The sequence below is a fragment of the Xyrauchen texanus genome, chromosome 8 (genome assembly GCF_025860055.1).
Source record: "Xyrauchen texanus isolate HMW12.3.18 chromosome 8, RBS_HiC_50CHRs, whole genome shotgun sequence".
NCBI lineage: Eukaryota > Metazoa > Chordata > Actinopteri > Cypriniformes > Catostomidae > Xyrauchen > Xyrauchen texanus.
Window position 1 is genome coordinate 45,582,627 of NC_068283.1, and position 21,603 is coordinate 45,604,229.

Below are 21,603 nucleotides of genomic sequence, written 5' to 3' on the forward strand. Positions count from 1 at the left end.
ACTATCTGGATTCGGTCCTTTGTCTTACGCTCGTCAGCGAAAAGACGCGTCTCTGCGTTATTTCTCGGGTCCGGTGATTGAGAGAAATGCAGGAGGTAGTCAACGTTGATAGAAAACGATTGAGAAGGGAAGCTGGTCGCCTTTTCCGTTTCTGAAATAAATTCACTGTTGTCTCACATTGAAGATGGAATGAACCGGTTAAGTACACTACACGACTGGAACAAAGCTAAGTTAATCTTACTCTACCGTGGCCATATGGTGAGGTTAGAAAAATGTGGTCTCTCTTTGTCCAGAAGGAGGGAAATTCCTTTGTTTGTGTAGATACGTGTCACTTTAAACCGCAGGCTTGTGCAGCTGTATGCAGAGAGACCGAAATCAAATCTGTCCGCTAGATTGATGATGTCATAGGCCACTTTTGACCAATGACAAAAAACACACATCATAATAAAAGCACAATTCAAAATAAAATCTAGATGCTTGAAATTCAAGAAATTAAATAGAAAACTGAATTCTAATATATGAATAATATAAATGTATAGTAAAATGTGAAGTAATATTCTCTGTAGTAATAATAATAAATATAATTAATCACAAGCAAGACTGCAATGACGTAAAAAAGTTAAATGAAAGGTTTTAAGAAATAATTTATTAGACAACATTTTGATGATTAAATTAAACTTTCAATTATGTTCTGGAAATAATGATTTGATGTTATTGTTATTTTCAAAGATTATTAGCTGAATGTACTCTTATTATAATGAATAAGAGGTTATTAACCGCAGGGTCATTGATATTCTGAAGAAAAAGAGACACTGGGAGACCAAATGGTAAGTTTGGAGTGCTTAATAAAGATAGAAGAAAATTAAAGAAACTTGTGTCTTTTCCCAAAAAAGTTATATACTAATAAATATTCATAGATTTTGTAAATTTTGGCTGTCATAAATTGTAATGTTGACCTTTTAAAGGAGAGTAAATGGGTTGAAGAAAAGGAGGGGGAAATGAGCTGTGAACCTGACAAGAGTAAAGATGTGATTATGAGAAGACCGGAGTTATATTCTGATGATGTGACATCAAACAACATGGGTAAGATCATTACATTTTATTTGAATAGCATCAATATTATATACATACTAATAAGCATATTTTAAAATGGTTATAATTCTGTGATGATGAGTTTAAATTGCTTAGTCATTTCATTGTTGCAGTGCAAGCATCATCACAGACAGGATCAGCAGCATCATCACAGACAGGATCAGCAGCATCATCACAGACAGGATCAGCAGCATCATCACAGAAAGGATCAGCAGCATCATCACAGGCAGGATCAGCAGTATCATCACAGGCAGGATCAGCAGCATCATCACAGAAAGGATCAGCAGCATCATCACAGAAAGGATCAGCAGCATCATCACAGGCAGGATCAGCAGCATCATCACAGAAAGGATCAGCAGCATCATCACAGGCAGGATCAGCAGTATCATCACAGGCAGGATCAGCAGCATCATCACAGACAGGATCAGCAGCATCATCACAGAAAGGATCAGCAGCATCATCACAGACAGGATCAGCAGCATCATCACAGACAGGATCAGCAGCATCATCACAGAAAGGATCAGCAGCATCATCACAGGCAGGATCAGCAGCATCATCACAGAAAGGATCAGCAGCATCATCACAGACAGGATCAGCAGCATCATCACAGAAAGGATCAGCAGCATCATCACAGGCAGGATCAGCAGCATCATCACAGAAAGGATCAGCAGCATCATCACAGGCAGGATCAGCAGTATCATCACAGGCAGGATCAGCAGCATCATCACAGACAGGATCAGCAGCATCATCACAGACAGGATCAGCAGCATCATCACAGAAAGGATCAGTAGCATCATCACAGACAGGATCAGCAGCATCATCACAGGCAGGATCAGCAGCATCATCACAGACAGGATCAGCAGCATCATCACAGACAGGATCAGCAGCATCATCACAGACAGGATCAGCAGCATCATCACAGGCAGGATCAGCAGCATCATCACAGACAGGATCAGCAGCATCATCACAGGCAGGATCAGCAGCATCATCACAGACAGGATCAGCAGCATCATCACAGGCAGGATAGCAGCATCATCACAGGCAGGATCAGCAGTATCATCACAGGCAGGATCAGCAGCATCATCACAGGCAGGATCAGCAGCATCATCACAGGCAGGATCAGCAGCATCATCACAGGCAGGATAGCAGCATCATCACAGGCAGGATCAGCAGTATCAGTAGGGGCATCAGTATCAAGTGCAGTAGGAGCATCGGTATTAGGTGTAGTAGAATCAGCAGTATCAAGTGCAGTAGGGGCATCAGTATCAAGTGCAGTAGGGGCATCAGTATCAAGTGCAGTAGGGGCATCAGTATCAAGTGCAGTAGGGGCATCGGTATCAAGTGCAGTAGGGACATCGGTATCAAGTGCAGTAGGGACATCGGTATCAAGTGCAGTAGGGGCATCTGTATTAGGTGTAGTAGCATCAGCAGTATCAGGAGTAGCAGTACCAGTAGGAGCTTCTCTAATATTCGGAGGATTAGTGGGAGCAGTAGTAGGAAATCTTTTGGAATCACAACGGCGAAGACCATCACAGACACAAGCAGCAGGAATGGTAAGAGTACATATTTTACTAGAGTAACTGCTCTCAGTGTTATTGATTATGACATTTATAGCAATCTTTGAAATGATTTAATACTCAAAGTCTTGATACTTTGATACTGTGTGAGTACTAGTGATACATGAACACACTCCTAATAACCAGTTTCCATACTATAGTCCTTATTAGTGGTTGAACAATATGAGTTTTTCAGTGGCTGATGGCAATATCTAGAGAGCAGGGTAGTTAATATAATGCTAATAAATTGTACTGTTAAAAAGAGCAAACCGTAATTATAATTTTTTTTAATATGTGAGCATATTGATTATTGATCTACAGTAAATTTGGGAAAAGGTTATATATTTAACAAATAACAATAACAATGTACTTTGAAATACTTTTTTTTTTTTTTTTTTTACAAAACTATCAACAGAGGTCTGTGGAAAAAATAAGTACACCACACACCCCTATATTTAGTTGCTGATGTTGCCCATTTTGGCTGAATTAACTTCTTGTATGCATTCCTTATAATTGTACATTTATAATTATTCAATTTCAACTGGATTGATATTTGGACTTTGGCTGTTAACCAGTCCCATGCTTGAGCCTCTCCATTATGGACAGCACATAATAAACTCTAGGACTATATTAATGGGTATAGGCTTCTTCCTTGATCACCTCCCATATAACCCAGATTTATGCTGTCTCTTTCCAATTGTTGACTGGTGCAATTTCACATTGACTGTTCCAAGAGCTGCCCTTAGATTCCTTATTGACACCCTGGGGTCCTGTGAGACTTCCTGAAGCCTCTTGCCAGTGGTTTGAAACCTTCTCCATGTGTAGAATATTTGACGTACAGAGGAATAGTGAATTTTGAATTGTTTGGAAATAACTTTAAATGAATTTCCAGATTCATAAGGTTTAACAGACTACCAGATACTACCAAATACTTCAATGCTTATAACCATAACACACCTGTTGATTGAGGTTTAAATTAGGTGTGGCCTGCCTCATTAATTATGCTCTATAAGTTTGCACTTAATTCTACCAATTGATGCACTTCATTCTAACATATTTAATGATATGCTAATACACACTATGCTTTGAAATCTAGGAATTTCTAGTTCCTTAATCTCCCTTGCAACCTCCAGGCTATTTTGAGTTTGCACAGCTCAAATCTGTTACTTCAAGTCTTGTGGAGAATTATTTTAATTTCTAAATTAAAATAATTTTAAAATGATTATTAAAATAATAAAAAAACTTCAAATGATTAATAATTTAAAAACCCCAACAGTATTGCACTTTTAAGTTAAATCAACTTACAAACTTATAGTTTACTTCTAATTGGTCCTGCATATTAAGCTGAGAAACGCGCTGATACCTACTGGCGAAACTTAACCGCGCGCCTCGTAGGCCAGGGCAGTAGCGTCCCTCACCCAATGCGACAGTCTGCATGTGGGTGGCCAGCCCTCGTTTGCGGCTCCCATGACAAAGAATTGTTGCCCTGACTTACGCCACTGGCTAGTACGTTGGACATAAGTCTGAAGGGCTCAGACTAGACACAGTCTGTGAAGTCTTTGCTGCTCCGGCGTTACAAACGGTGGGGAGCAGAAGGCTTGGAGAGTGACCGGATGCAAGGTCAAGAAAGACACCTTAGACAGGCAATAAGGATGAGGGTGCAAAATTGCTTTGGCCATTCCTTGGGCAAACTCTAAACAGGCTAGCAAAACAGACAGAGCCTGTAGGTCCCCAATTCTCTTTTAGAGATGTAATCGCCATAAGACATTTACATTTATGCATTTTGCAGACGCTTTTATCCAAAGCGACTTACAGTGCAATTATTACAGGGACAATCCCCCCGGAGCAACCTGGAGTTAAGTGTCTTGCTCAAGGACACAATGGTGGTGGCTGTGGGGTTAGAACCTGCGACCTTCTGATTAACAGCCCTGTGCTTTAGCCACTACGCCACCACCACTCCACCACAGAAAAACCACATTGAGAGTCAGAATTCAGTCAAAGACGCTGACTCTAGAGGTTCAAAGGGGGTCTCAACCAGACCCTCAAGGACTATTGCTAAGTCCTATGAAGAGGTGCAGGACCTAGCAGGAGGCCACAGTCGCATGGCTCCGCGAATGCAGCAAGCGAGTAGAGGATACCTCCTGAAAGGCACTACATCCATCAAGGCATGGCAAGCCGAATTGGCGGACACATAGACCCTGAGAGTGGCAGGGAATAAGCCTGCTGACGGTTCTTCCTGCAGAACGTCCAGAACTTAAGCAATCAGTTAACTGGTTCTGCAATATGAACTTTTAATTTGTGATCGAACTCCATATGTTCTGAGTGGGAGAGAGGACGCTTTTCTTGGCGTTGAGCCTCAACCCCAGAGAAACTAGATGAGCTAAGACGATATCCCTGTGCTGAACTGCCAGTTCCTGGAACAGCGCTAAGATCAGCCAGTCGTCTATGTAATTCAGAATGCGGATGCCCCGCAGTCGCAAAGGAGCCGGCGCTGCATCATGCATTTTGTGAATGTACGGGTAAAAAGGGCTAGGCCGAATGGAAGAACCCGATACTGGAAGGCTTCGCCCCCGAAAGCGAACCTCAGGAACTTCCTCTGTTGTGGCAGAACTTCTATGTGAAGAATTGCGTCATGAGATCGATGGTGACCAGCCAAACATGATGTTGGGCTTGTGACACAATCGTCTCGATAGGCAGCATCTTGGACTTGAACACCCTGACTGGGCAGTTCAAGCCTTAAGATCTAAGGTCAGACGCAACCCCCCACCCTCCTTGGGAACCAGGAAGTATTTGCTGTAATAGCCTGACTCTCTCTCTGGAAGGGGAACACATTCTATGGCCCCTTTAACCAGGAGATCTGCAGTTCGTTCCACAGTAGACATGCCTGATCTGGTTTACGGTAGTGGGGACCACGCCGTTGAAACATGGAGGGCGGCGAGCAAATTTAATTCTGTAGCCCATTTCTACTGATCTTAGAACCCACGTAAAGATATCTGGTGGAAGTTTCTACGCTGCCAGGTTTTCTGAGATGGGTATACATTTTTTTTAACACTTCCTGTTGAGGGGGTGTCGAGTGTTCTACCTCCTGAATAAATGCAGGAAACACCCAACTTTTGATCGGAACCTCTATCTCCCGAAACACCGGAGGCGGCGGGAATGGAGAGGTTTCGTGGGGGTACCGGGAGGGGCGAAGTAGTACAGACGCCCCATCCCGAGGGGAGCTGACCCCCACAAGACTAGGCGCAAGACCATCAGGGTTTCCTTCTTTTAGAAATTAGGGCTGCTGAGGCCAACGAGACTGTCCCCAGTTCCTGCGAGGGGGAGGACGACTAGCCACGCTTTGCTTTTGAGCCTCCCTTCTAACAGGACTGAGGCGGTCTGGGTGGCTGACGGACCCGCCCCCTGAGTGCGGCGAGGAAAGAACTGCCTGAAGGCTTCCTCATGGCTTTTTGCCTCCTGGAACCTGGAGATAACTGTGCTCATAGCGTCCCCGAATAGGCCATAAGGCGAAACCAGGGCATCAAGGAGGAAAACTTTATCCTTGTCCTTGATGCCCGATAGGTTGAGCCAAAGGTGCCTCTCCGTGCTGACCAAGGCAGACATAGACTGACCAATGGCATGGGCTGTTTGCTTGGTCACGCAGAGAAAAAGATCCATGGCTCGACGAAGCTCGGAAAAAGCTTCTTCGTCGAGCGCAGTACCGCACTCAGGTCCTCCAGCAGGTTAGCCTGGTATGCCTGTAATATTGCCATAGTGTGCAGAGCAGCACCAGTCTGACCAAGTGCTTGATAAGCCCTCCCCACTAGCATGGAGTTAGTCCTGCATGGCTTTGTGGGGAGAGTGGGTCTTTTTAGTGATGATGTCGAGCCAGGCGAGAGATAACCCGCAAGTGTCTCTTCTACCGGCGGCATCAACGAATAGCCCTGTGTCTCAGCACCTACGATAGTAGAATATGTCGACATTGAGGGCACGAAGACACAGAAAGTAAAAAGATTCCTCCATGAATGAAAAAACTTGTCATGGAGGTCATTAAAGAAAGGAAGGGACTAAAAAAGCATTCCCTTCCTCTTTTTTTTTTTTTTTGGCCACCAGACAGAAACTTACACCAGTCTTATAATTAGGAGAATTTTGGGGGGGGGGGGTCTCTTGTTCGCTTGGCCAGTCTAGTTGTAGTCTGGCCACAGCCCGAGTAACCACCTCAAGTAATATCTCAACCGCTTTATTATTGTGCGTGGAATGTACAGAGGTTCAGCGCCCCCCTCGTGAAGCGAAGAGACGCCGAGGCACGCTTCAGGCTCACGAGAAGGATCAGCTGGATCTGGGGAGAGAGCGAGCGATAGGGGCCCACGATGAAAGAGTAGCTTTTGACTCCCGGAAGTAAGCGAGGCGAGCGCGAAGCATTTTGGCCGAAAGCAGTTCGCAATGCTCGCACCCGCCCCGCTCCAACGAGAGCAGCATGCTCTTCCCCCAAACAAACAAAGCAAAACTGATGCATGTCCCTCTCGGCCATAGAGCGTAAACAAGGGAACACGCATCGTTTGCTCTGACTTTCAGTCATTCTCTCTCTATTTTCATATATTTTCTTTTCAGAAAGCAGAGAAAGGAGAAAAGGTTCACTGCGCACTGCCTAACCAAATTCTAACTCCTAACAGAGGAATGAAAGTTTGTGACAGGCTTGTGAGACACACAGAAACACAATGACTCTGAAGAAAAGGATCTGACGACACGCTGGTGGCGCGTCCATTTATAGCCTGGTCACAGGTGCATCGAATAATTACACCAACCAAGGCTATAAATTCCGTTCACTGTTCATTGACGTGTTACACACATATTTCAGCTGGTCACAAACATGTAGGATTGTTCCCAAAGTGCTTTTCTCAGCGCAGCATCATAGTGAAGCTTTTAGTAAATTTTAATTTATAGACCAGCAAACAAACATCCACATTTTGGAAATGTATAGAACTGATGTACAATCACATGTAAATAATCACATCCTTTAGAGGAATGCTTTCCAAGAAGATTCTTTACAGTTTTTACTAAAATGAAAAAAATAAATGGCAGCGCAAGTCCATGCAGCCATATTTCACATAAAATCTGAAATTAATTCATGAATATTTTCATTTTGTTTTATTAGAGTTATGAAAATGTGTTTTATTTAGTGTCAGTTTTTCAGTTTGTTAGTTTTAAAATTTCAATTAAAAATGTTTTCATGTAATTTACGTTTTAGTTTTCATTAATGATGATTCTCCACAGTCGGATAGATCTCCACAGTCACATGAATCTCCACAGACGCATGGATCTCCACAAACGGATGAATCTACACAGTCACATAGATCTCCACAGTCGCATGGATCTCCAGAGTCTGATGAATCTCCACAGTCACATGGATCTCCACAGTCGCATGAATCTCCAGAGTCTGATGAATCTCCACAGTCGGATGGATCTCCACAAACGGATGAATCTCCACAGTCACATAGATCTCCACAGTCGCATGGATCTCCACAAACGGATGAATCTCCACAGTCACATAGATCTCCACAGTCGCATGGATCTCCAGAGTCTGATGAATCTCCACAGTCGGATGATTCTCATCAAACAGAAAGACCACTGACTGAGAAAGATGCAACAGAAAAAGAGCAATCGACTCTAATATCAGGTAAAAATAGTTTGAGTGATTTGATCTAAGATAAAAGGAGAGAGTGAAAGAGAGAGATTGATAAATGTGTTAATGGAAACACTTATGGGATTTCTTACTCCGCCCCCTCAGACAGGTTAACACTGTAACGTAAAGCCCAAAGTATACTTTGCTTTTGACGCGAATGTTTAGCGTATACATCCAGTCAAACGTGAGACTTTCAAAATACATTTAATGCATTCTCTACAGGAATTTTAGAAATACAGGTACAGTCATAGGAAAAAGAAAGTACACCCTCCTTGAATTCTATGGTTTTACATATCACGACATAATAAAAATCATCTGGTCTTTAGCAGGTCTTAAAATGAGGTAAATACGACCTCAGATGAACAACAACAACACATGAAATATTACAATGTGTCATGATTTATTTAACAAAAATAAAGCCAAAATGGAGAAGCCATGTGTGAAAAACTAAGTACACCCTTACTGCTTCCATAGGAATTGAGAGGCTAAGTAGCAGCCAGGTGCTGCTAATCAAATTCCCTTGATTAATTGATCATCAGCAAGTGTGACCACCTCTATAAAAGCTGAAGTTTTAGCAGTTTGCTTGTCTGGAGCATTCAGGTGTGTGTTAACACAATGCCAAGGAGGAAAAACATCAGCAATGATCATAGAGAAGCAATTGTTGCTGCCCATCAATCTGGGAAGGGTTATAAGGTCATTTTCAAACAATTTAGAGTCTATAATTCTACATTGAGAAAGATTAAAACATTCAAGACAGTTGCCAATCATCCCAGCAGTGGACATCCCAGCAAACTCACCCCAAGCTCTGACCGTGCAATGCTCAGAGTTACATCTCATACTCTACAGGCCTCATTTAGCATGTTAAATGTTAAAGTTCATGACAGTACAATTAGAAAAAGACTGAACAAGTGTGGTTTGTTATGAAGGTTTGCCAGGAGAAAGCCTCTTCTCTCTAAAAAGAACATGGCAGCACGGCTTAGGTTTGCAAAGTTGCATCTGAACAAACCACAAAACTTCTGGAACAATGTCCTTTGGACAGACGAGACCAAAGTGGAGATGTTTGGCCATAATGCACAGTGCCACGTATAGTGAAAACCAAACTCAGTATATCAGCACAAACTCCTCATACCAACTACCAAGATCGGTGGTGGAGGGGTGATGATTTGGGCTTGTTTTTCAGCCACAAGACCTGGGGCACCGTCGACAATGAACAACTCTGTATACCAAAATATTCTAGAGTCAAATGTGAGGCCATATGTCTGACAGCTAAAGCTTGGCCGAAATTGTGTCATGCAACAGGACAATGATACCAAGCACACCAGCAAATCTACAACAGAATGGCTGAAAAGAAAAGAATCAAAGTGTTGCCCAGTCAAAGTCCAGACCTCAACCCGATCTAAATGCTGTAGCGGGACCTTAAGAGAGCTGTGCTTAAAGAAATGCCCACAATCCTCAATGAACTGAAGCAACGTTGTAAAGAAGGGTGGACCAAAATTCCTCCATAACGATGTGAGTAACTGATGAAGTCATACAGAAAACAATTACTTGAAGTTATTGCTGCTAAAGGTCGTTCTATAAGCTATTGAATCATAAGGTGTACTTAGTTTTTCACGCATGGCTTTTCCGTTTTGGCTTTATTTTTGTTTAGTAAATAATGACACGGTGTAATATGTCATGTGTTGTTGTTCATCTGAGGTTGTATTTACCTCATTTTAAGACCTGCTAAAGACCAGATGATTTTTATTATGTCCTGATGCATAAAACCATAGAATTCAAGGAGGGTGTACTTTCTATTTCCCATGACTTGTATCTCCTGACCACCTAAAACAAATGCTCTTGATGTGCACGTCCCCTGTTGATGTTTCTTTTTTTGAGAATAAATACAACCAACTTCTTTCATAAAATATTCTTGAATATTACTTTGAGAGACAAATTCAACCTGAAATGTTTTTATATTGAATTTATTCAACTCTAAACCTAAATGACTTGCATGAACTCAGCACCTGCTGGAAATGTTTATGTGAAATTAAATTCAGTTTTCTTTTTTAATTCAGTTTTATTTGTATAGAATACACATTTCTATCAAGCAGCTTTACAGAAATCAGATCTTTTCTTTTTTAATGGAATAGAAAATTGTGCCTCACAAACCCCCCTAGTGAACAAGCCAAAGTCAACAGTGGCAAAGAACAATTCCCAAAGACATTTAATAGATGAGGACAAACCTTAAGAGGAACTAAGGCGCTGGGGAAGCCCTCCTCCTCGGGTTATCAACAGAGGTTGCATTACCTAAAATATTTGAGTTGATATATGATCATAATAATAATGTCATTCTTTGTTATTGTACAATTGTAATTGTCTTTGATGTATCAAGTGAACACTGACTAATGTTTAAAATTGACTGAATTTCTGACAGACTTTTTGAAAAGAGAAATAATCATCTGTGGTAACATTATTGGAGAGGTCACACAATCGTAATCTAGACAGTTTGTTATGAAACGAGTTTATGAAGTCTGCTTGAATATATTTACAGAATGAGCAAATTATGATATAATTAATTAAACTTTATTGAGTGTACCCCAAAATAATAATGAAGTCATCTTCAATGGTATTGTGTTCTGTGTAAGATTATTGCAGTTTTCTCTTTTTCAGATTCAACTGAAAACACAGTGAAGGGTGCGACAGGAAACAGCATCACTGAGAAAACAAATGATTCAGTAAAGGTGAGAGCTGAAGTTTAAAAGTACATTTAAGTTATAAAACTTGTTTCACATTGATGCCATTTTCTCACAGCAAATGACAGTGAACTACATATAAACAGCATAAAATAAAATCCATACAATTCAAATCAAACTGAACTGAGTGTTTTTAGGATGTTCATAAGTTTGAAGAATATACAAATCTTAAGCCCTGCCTTTGATCAATAACACTGGGCCTCATTCATGACACTTTCATAAATAAATGAAGACATTTAAATCAAATCAAATCACTTTATTGTCACACTACCATGTACACAAGTGCAACAATGGGTGAAATTCTTGTGTGCAGTTCTGAGCAACATAGCAGTCATGACAGTGACGAGACATATACCAATTACAATAAACAACATACTTACACAAAACAATTTACATATCAAATGTACACATACTTACACAACACAATAATTATATACAATGTACAGTAGACAATACACACAATATAGAATAAACATACAATAAAACTAAAGAGTATATAAAATATATATACATACACACACATACACAGTAGTTGTATTGAGGAGAATATATTTAACAGTCCAGTGTGAGATAATAGATTATAGATTAATAAATTGCAGTGCTAATTATTGATTGTGATTGATCAAGAGTTCAAAAGTCTGATTGCTTGGTGGAAGAAGCGGTCATGTATGATGCTGCGATACCGCCTGCCTGATGGTAGCAGTGAGAACAGACCATGACTCGGGTGGCTGGAGTCTCTGATGATCCTCCGAGCTTTTTTCACACATGCCTGGTATACATGTCCTGGAGGGAGGGAAGCTCACCTCTGATGATGTTTCTGGCAGTTCGCACCACCCTTTGCAGGGCTTTGCAGTTGTGGGCGGTGCTATTGCCTTACCAGGCAGTGATGCAGCCAGTCAGGATGCTCTCTACAGTGCTGGTGTAGAACCGTGTGAGGATGTGGTGGTTCATTCCAAACTTCCTCAGCCGTCTCAGGAAGAAGAGGCGCTGGTGAGCCTTCTTCACAACGGCCTCAGTGTGGACGGACCATGTGAGTTCCTCAGTAATGTGGACACCGAGGAACTTGAAACTACTGACTCTCTCTACCGGTGCTCCATTGATGGTGATGGGGCTGTGTTCTCCGTCTTTCTTCCTGAAGTCCACCACAAGCTCCTTGGTTTTACCTACGTTGAGGGAGAGGTTGTGCTCCTGACACCAGCGTGTCAGAGTGTGCACCTCCTCTCTGTAGACTGTTTCATCATTGTCAGTGATCAGACCTACCACCGTCGTATCGTCAGCAAACTTAATGATGGTATTGGAGCTATGTGTTGCCACACAGTCATGTGTGTACAGGGAATACAGGAGTGGCTGATAAAACAGCCCTGCAGGGCTCCAGTGTTGAGGGTCAGTGATGAGGAGATGTTGCTGCCCATTCTAACCACCTGTCGTCTGCCTGACAGGAAATCCAGGATCCAGCTGCACAGCGAGCTGTTTAAGCCCAGAGCCCGGAGTTTCATATCAAGCTTGGAGGGCACTATGTTGTTGAATGCTGAGCTGTAGTCTACAAACAGCATTCTCACATATGTGTTCCTTTTTTCCAGGTGAGAGAGCAGTGTGTAGTGTAGATGCAATGGCATCATCAGTGGAGCGGTTGTTGCGGTAGGCAAACTGCAGTGGGCCCAAAGAGGGGGGCAGAACAGCGAAATTTGCACATAAAATGGACCTTTCTGGAAACTCTCTGTTAGTTTATAGTGTGAATGAATATCAAAGATTTGTAACAGGGAGCATGTAAATGTTCATTATCAATTATGTCCATGAGATAAAAAAAACACTATATATGTAAGACATCAGATTCATTACTAAATGTGCAGATTATAGTTCTCAAAGAACAGAAAGAGTGTCTGGAGGATCTGGAGAGGGTTCTGTTGATGTACAGCTGAGAACCAAACAGTGACTCAAATATCTTTTAATTATATCATTGATTTTAGTACAATCAGTTTAAATTAAATATATATTTATCAGGTGTAAGAATAAAAGGACAGTGGATAGTCGTTAATCTTGAAGTCTTTATTGCAGTGACACATGAAGCACTTTGGATTCTGCATATTCAGACTGAACAATGAACATTGTAAACTTAAACTATAATCAATTTCTCAAACCACCCACGATGTCAATGAGTCGAAACTTTTGATGTAAATGAAGTTACACTACTGATGTATATTAGATTTAACAAAAGTTTGGTGCTCATTTCTCAGGAGTGGTTCTTGATGGCCCGTTGCCACTTCCTGTCCTATAATCATTTGATGTCCATGAGAATGTGATAACCCATGTGCTGTGACACAAAGGTGTGGATACATGTTCACCTCTATGATAATTAAGCCGTATGATTTGAGGTGGTGTATCTATACCAGCTGGGTTGAGTGGAATTCACTTTGAGGCAGACTGTGTATAATAATATATTATATTCCGTTTACATTCAGTTTAATCAGGTAGCACCATTTCTTGACACTTTTGGAGTATGTGGACACTAAATAATCTAGCCAACCGTCTAAACTGAATTATAATTGTAATTCAACAACTGATTTTTCATTTAGTATCATTTTATTTCTGAAAATGAAAAATTGACAGAGGTCTGGACCTCGGTGTCCTCATAGATGGTTACGGCCATTCGTCTTGTGACTTTACTTGTCATGTTCCCTGTTGTCTTTTTTGCATCTTGTGACTTTACTCCACATCTTAATCTTTTTATTAGGTTAAAAGCAAACTACAGTAACAACAGTGATAGTAGTTTTGGGAGTCCCTCAATCAGCTGCTCTCTATGAAATGTTGTGGAAAGAGGGGGATATTACATTTTGTATCTTCTACGTCACAAATTGGGCAATTTCAACTAATAATTTTACAGTGTGGAAACAATAACGTCTAGATTACTGTTGTAACCTCCGTTCTCTGATGGAGGGAACGAGGCGTTCCGAGGCAGGAATGGAGGTTAATTTAATTAATTAATTAATTAATTGGAGGTTAATGGAGGGAATTTCGAATCTGTGAATATATTTCCAGCTTTGCCGGACTCTTACCCTAGGACCTGAAAGTCCACCAGCTATGGGAAGCCAAGACGGTCAGAATTCACGTGTTTTATTTTGCCATATTAAGCTTTGAAATGCCGTTTTCTAAATGTTGTGCGTCGTCACGCGTTAAGAAAACGCCACACGCCATCTGGTGTTAATTTAGCGGCTCACGTAACTTAATTAGCGCATTCATTTGCTCATTTACATAACTCCTCCTCTATCACATTTGAGTTCTCTACAAGCTGATGGTGACTGAGTTAATGACGTCTCTAATAGCATCAGTTTCTCTGGGATCAACTAACTGAAATACAATCTTTAGTGTTGTGCATTTTTAATCTCTCTGCTTTACATTTTCTCTTTATATTATTCTCATTTACTGTTAATCAATATTTTATGATTGTCTGTTATTATCTTTATTTTAATCATCATACTTATTACATGTAAAGTAATGTATGTTATTTGAGGGGTGACTGAGGGTCTGTAATAACATTGATTATTCATTTAGACAATATGCATTTTTATTTTACTGCATTTATTCATACATGATCAATAATATTCATATAATTAATCATCAATTAAACACTTGATTCACCATTTATTAAATCATATAGAATTGAGAGATTTCATTACATTATTATTTTTACATCACTTTTATTATCGTTTTCTTTCATGATTCATTAAATAAACCATTGATATATTTGATATTTCTAATCATTAATGTTTTAGACGTATATTTTACAACCTTCAAGTTCTACTAATGAAATACTTTCAGAGTCGTCCTGTTTGGCTTTTGTTGTTTCTCGACTTGTTTTGCTCAAGTGTTTTGCAGATGTTGAGGTCTTCATTCCACAAACACGACCAGAATAAAGTCTGCAGTGAAGAAAACTCACAAGAGACTCTGTCTAGATCATCTACAGTAGTTTTATTCTTGTTTAAAGTTTATTTTAACATGTGACTCTATTATAGTGAAATAACTGGAACTTCAGACACATTCAGAAAAGTGTTCATGACTGATAGATGACCTCTGACCCCTGCATATAATCTACTAAACCTTAGAATGAGAACATGATTAATACATCATTATTGTTCATAAGAAGTCGGATCTAGAATATTTCATGTTCAGAAAAACTAATAACAATGACACTTTGAATCATATTGTGCATGTGACTATAATAACTGAAGTCTCTTTTGTTAACCAGCTCTTCTTCACTTCTATTCTGTGCATGTATGAAACAAAAACTTCAGTAAATGATCTCAAATTGATTGAAATCGTGACTCTGAGTGTTTTATTACACATATTGATGTCAAGTTGTTTTCCCCTACAGCATCACAGATATGTTCAGTGTGTCACATTGAATGTGAAGCATGTTAGAAACTAGAGTTCAGAATGACATACTACTATACTACACTTCCTGTTTCTGCAACATCTACAGTATATACCAACAGAGTAATAATGTAGTGTGCAGTAACAAACTCATTTGGGCCAGACGTGTTTGAGTCGAGTGAGAGCGCACATACACCGACTGTGCACAAGAAGAGTCATGCAATATTAGTGTCCATGTGGATCATTTTCATAATTAGATATTAATTTGATATAAGTTCAAGTATTTTATGATTTTTGAGACGAGTGCATTCAAAGAAAAACATCAGTGTGTCTTGGGAGGTTTTTGGACACTTTTATATATAAAACAAATTCAGCAAACTCTCAAAATGAATCCATAATCCATCACACATGCAACAATCCAGAACATTTTCTTTCTTTTACTGTTTAAAATGTGTAATTGATGTTGAAATACTCTTATCCCACATAACATGTCTAGACAACTGTAAGTATCCAGTGTATATTTATTTCTTTGAAAAGTGTGAACACTGCGGTGCTTTTAATCATTGATCAGTTTGAGTGTCCCGACCAGCCCAACACAACAACCAATGCTGTGAATGTGGGGCGGGAATATCTGTTTGTCGCAGAAATGACTTTTATTTTGTACATAAATACATCACATGTTTCTCTTCCCTCTTGAATATAAAATGCACAATCATATAATGCACTAAATATCTACAGTAATGCACAAGTAAAACTGTATCAGGGTCTACAGGATCTCATCTCTCACGAGGACAGAGAGAAGAGAGAATAGAGACTGCACTGATCTACACCCCAAACTGCACATCACACACAACACAGAGCTCTAACAGTGTGAACACAACATCAACATCTCTTTATATGAGAGAGTTAAACAATATAAATGCAATACTTTATATTCTTTTACCTAATCAATAGTCAAAATTAGTTTTACATGTCGTGTCCTGTGTAATTCTCAAACATTTGAGGACATAATCATGTCAGAGACGAGGAGATGAACCTCTCCAACATCTGCTGATCTTCATCTGAACATCACTGGAGTCTCCTGAACAAACACGGCAGAGTTTGGCAGCCAGTGACGTCACAAGAAAAACACCAAGTGTAAAAACATCATTCTGCATGTTACAGAAATAAACTGAATTTTTGTTGCTGGGAAATTTTAGCTTTTGTGCTGTTTTAAAGGAATAGATAAACCAAAAATCAAAACTCATGTTCATGTTGTTTCAATCCTGTATGCTGTAATGAAGACTTTAAGTTGTAAGTCTGAAGTCACTATATTTGATGGGAAGTGAATAATACCATTAAGTTTGGTTTGTTCCACACAACTCTATTGTATGTATGACTTCAGAAGAATCTTAATAAAAAACTGTGTTTTCAAACTGGAGTCTGGGGATCCCCAGGGGCCCGCAGAAATTGTCTGATAATTTATTTTTATAAAAAGGGTAAAAATTCACAAAATGTAAAATGTATCATTGCCGTTTCATTATAGTTTATATGGACTTCAAATACATTTCAATAACATTTTTAAAATGTTCCTCTTCAGTTTTATACATGTAACAATAGTCTTAACAGAAACAGAAGAAAATAGTCAGAAGTTTACATACACTTAGGTTGAAGTCATTAAAATTAATTTTTTAACCACTCCACAGATTTCATATTAGTAAACTATAGTTTTGTCAAGTCGTTTAGGACATCTGCTTTGTGCATGACTCAAGTAATTTTTCTACAATTGTTTACAGACCGATTGTTTCACTTTTAATTGACTATAAAACAATTCCAGTGGGTCAGAAGTTTACATAGTTATCTCTGCCTTTAAGCAGCTTGGAAAATTCCAGAAAATTCTGACAAGCCTTTAAACAATTAGACAATTAGCTTCTGATAGGTGTACTGAATTGGAGGTGTACATGTGGATGTATTTTAAGGCCTACCATCAAACTCAGTGTCTCTTTGCTTGACATCATGGGAAAATCTAAAGAAATCAGCCAAGGAAAAAATAAAAAACAACAAAAAAAAAAAAAACTGTGGACCTCCACAAATCTGGTTCATCCTTGGGATCAATTTCCAAATGCCTGAAGGCACCACGTTCATCTGTACAATAATATGCAAGTATAAACACCATGTGACCACACAGCCATCATACCGCTCAGGAAGTAGATGCTTTCTTTCTCCTAGAAATCAATGTAGTTTGTGTGAAAAGTGCAAATCAATCGCAGAACAACAGAAAAGGACAGTCTGGTCCATAAATATTGGGACATCGAAACAATTCTAATCTTTTTGGCTCTATACAGCACCACAATGGATTTGAAATGAAACGAACAAGATGTGCTTTAACTGCAGACTTTCAGCTTTAATTTGAGGGTATTTACATCCAAATCAGGTGAACGGTGTAGGAGTTACAACAGCTTGTATATGTGCCTCCCACTTTTTAAGGGACCAAAAGTAATGGGACAATTGGCTGCTCAGCTGTTCCATGGCCAGGTGTGTTTTATTCCCTCATTATCCCATTTACAAGGAGCAGATAAAAGGTCCAGAGTTCATTTCAAGTGTGCTATTTGCATTTGGAATCTGTTGCTGTCAACTCTCAATATGAGATCCAAAGAGCTGTCACTATCAGTGAAGCAAGCCATCATTAGGCTGAAAAATCAAAACAAACCCATCAGAGAGATAGCAAAAACATTAGGTGTGGCCAAATCAACTGTTTGGAACATTTTTAAAAAGAAAGAACGCTCAGCAACACCAAAAGACCCGGAAGACCACGGAAAACAACTGTGGTGGATGACCGAAGAATTCTTTCCCTGGTGAAGAAAACACCCTTCACAACAGTTGGCCAGATCAAGAACACTCTCCAGGAGGTAGGTGTATGTGTGTCAAAGTCAACAATCAAGAGAAGACTTCACCATAGTGAATACAGAGGGTTCACCACAAGATGTAAACCATTGGTGAGCCTCAAAAACAGGAGGGCCAGATTAGAGTTTGCCAAACAACATCTAAAAAAGCCTTCACAGTTCTGGAACAACATCCTATGGACAGATGAGACAAAGATCAACATGTACCAGAGTGATGGGAAGAGAAGAGTATGGAGAAGGAAAGGAACTGCTCATGATCCAAAGCATACCACCTCATCAGTGAAGCATGGTGGTGGTAGTGTCATGGTGTGGGCATGTATGGCTGCCAATGGAACTGGTTCTCTAGTATTTATTGATGATGTGACTGCTGACAAAAGCAGCATGATGAATTCTGAGGTGTTTCGGGCAATATTATTTGCTCATATTCAGCCAAATGCTTCAGAACTCATTGGACGGCGCTTCACAGTACAGATGGACAATGACCCGAAGCATACTGCAAAAGCAACCAAAGAGTTTAAGGGAAAGAAGTGGAATGTTATGCAATGGCCAAGTCAATCACCTGACCTGAATCCCATTGAGCATGCATTTCACTTGCTGAAGACAAAACTGAAGGGAAAATGCCCCAAGAACAAGCAGGAACTGAAGACAGTTGCAGTAGAGGCATGGCAGAGCATCACCAGGGATGAAACCCAGCGTCTGGTGATGTCTATGCATTCCAGACTTCAGGCTGTAATTGACTGCAAAGGATTTGCAACCAAGTATTAAAAAGTGAAAGTTTGATTTATGAATGTTAATCTGTCCCATTACTTTTGGTCCCTTAAAAAGTGGGAGGCACATATACAAACTGTTGTAACTCCTACACCGTTCACCTGATTTGGATGTAAATACCCTCAAATTAAAGCTGAAAGTCTGCAGTTAAAGCACATCTTGTTCTTTTCATTTCAAATCCATTGTGGTGGTGTATAGAGCCAAAAAGATTAGAATTGTGTCGATGTCCCAATATTTATGAACCTGACTGTATATCCACAGCGAAACAAGTACTATAACGACATAACCTGAAAGGCAATTATTAAATTTTATTATTTAATTAACAGCATGTATAAAATAACGATTACTGATTCTCCTTACACAGTATAAATGCATCTTTATGTAACCCACTAATGAATTGTTACTCTGAAGGAGAATCTATCAGGGTCTAGAATCCCCACAAAATTATGCACGCATACATATATCCATATATATATCCATATATATATACATATAAAAATATATGCGTACACTATTCTAGAGTTCTGGGTTCTCACAATATTTCTGACTATGATATTCTAAAGTTGAATACCCAATCAATTAATTGTACTTGCCAAAGTATCAGAATTTCACCATTTAAACTCAAAGAAAAAAAAAAAAAATTTCCGAAACATAAATCAGTTCAGTCAAACTGTATTAATTTGAACAAGGCACATGCAGATATAACTTGTTACTTTTGTTTTAACATCACATTAGCACATTAATATTGAAACAAAAAAAATAAACAAACAAAACAAAAAAAAAAAATTAAACAAAAGAGATTTTTAATTAAAATAAACAAACAATATATATTCGATAATTTAGATGGAGATCAGCTAAGGAATTCAAAGTTCCAACATGTGTCGAGGATATGAAAATGGTCCATTTGCGGGACTCAACTCAGTTCATGTGTGTATGTGTGGAAATCTTCCCTTTTAGATCTGGTGTCCTTCACAAAGTTTCCCTTCAAAGGAAAATCCAAGGAAAATCGTTTAGACCTTGTAGTTCAAACGTAAATGATATCATGAACTCAGATATTTCTTTCCTCCAGTAACCACTAATAAAACAGGAATGGTTTCAGACACAAAGATATAATATTTTCCAATAGATGGAAAGAAATTTTGCAGGTGCAGCATCGCGCTCTTCACATTGCGAGCAGGCAGTGTGCGTGTGACGTAATACGCACAGCCATACGGCACTCTACGTTCTTGCAGCCCGCCTTTTAGTAATATATACTGTATATATACACATACAAAAGTAAATGGATGCAAGTATGTCTGAAACAATCACAAAATAAAATACACACAAAAAAATGCAAAAATGATCAAATATATAAAATCAAATAAAAACAATAAATAATAATAATAAAAATAAACTAATAATTAAAATACCCACTAAAAATACAGGTGGGTTACATCTACACATAGAAATATATAGGTGCCTTTGTATTTTCTGCAAGCAGATCATCATATCTGAGGGTCCTTGGCATAAAACAGTTTGTAAACCGCTGATGCAGACTATTCTTATGGTGCTTTTTGCTTGAACTGTACTTTTATGCAATATCTGCATTAAGTTTTTCAAAAGAAATCTCATTTTGTGTTCCACCGAAATAACAGCTAACAATTTTAGGATAACATTTCATTGACTAAATGACAGAATATTCATTTTTAGGGAAATGTTTTCTTCAAGAACTGGTTATTTACCTTCATAATGAGAGTTCATATTTCACTACTTGTACTTAGATTGAGTTTCCAGTAGAAACCAGCTTGGACAAGCTCATGACCAACTTGGACCAGCTCAGGACCAGCATGGACCAGCTCATGACCAGCATGGACCAGCTCATGACCAACTTGGACCAGCACATGACAAACTTGGACCAGCACATGACAAGCTCGGACCAACACATGACAAGCTCAGACCAGCTCATAACCAGCTCGGACCAGCTCATGACCAACTTCTGACTAGCTTGGACCAACTCATGAAAAGCTTGGACCAGCTTCTGTTCATCTCCTGACCAGCTTGTACCAGCTCATTAACAGCTCATGACCATCTTGGACCAGCTTGGACCAGCTCCTGAAAAGCTTGGACCAACACATGAACAGCTTGGACCAGCTTCTGTCCAGCTCCTGACCAGCTTGGACTAGCACATGACAAGCTCGGACCAGCTCATGACAAGCTCAGACCAGCTCATGACCAGCTCGGACCAGCTTCTGACTAGCTTGAACCAACTCATGACCAGCTTGGACCAGCTTCTGTCCATCTCCTGACCAGCTTGTACCAGCTCATTAACAGCTCATAACCAACTTGGACCAGCTTGGACCAACTCCTGAAAAGCTTGGACCAACACATGACCAGCTCCTGACCAGCTTGGACCAGCTCATCACCAGCTCATGTCCAACTTGGACCAGCTCATGACAAGCTTGGACCAGCTCATAACCAACTCATGTCCAACTTGGACCAGCTCATGACAAGCTTGGACCAGCTCATAACCAACTTGGACCAGCTCGGGACCAACTTGGACCAGC

At 39.8% G+C, this 21,603-nt stretch overlaps 2 protein-coding genes across 2 annotated transcripts in view; both read left to right on the top strand.

Annotated features, from left to right (window-relative positions):
• The window catches only part of LOC127648277 (interferon-induced very large GTPase 1-like), a 341,847-nt gene that overhangs the window by 29,883 nt on the left and 290,361 nt on the right, over positions 1–21,603 (top strand).
• Positions 10,996–21,603, top strand: part of LOC127648266 (interferon-induced very large GTPase 1-like) — a 399,776-nt gene continuing 389,168 nt past the window's right edge. The window contains exon 1 of the mRNA XM_052132852.1: positions 10,996–11,030. The gene's annotated coding sequence lies outside the window, so the exon portion shown is untranslated. The remainder of the gene's footprint in view (positions 11,031–21,603) is intronic.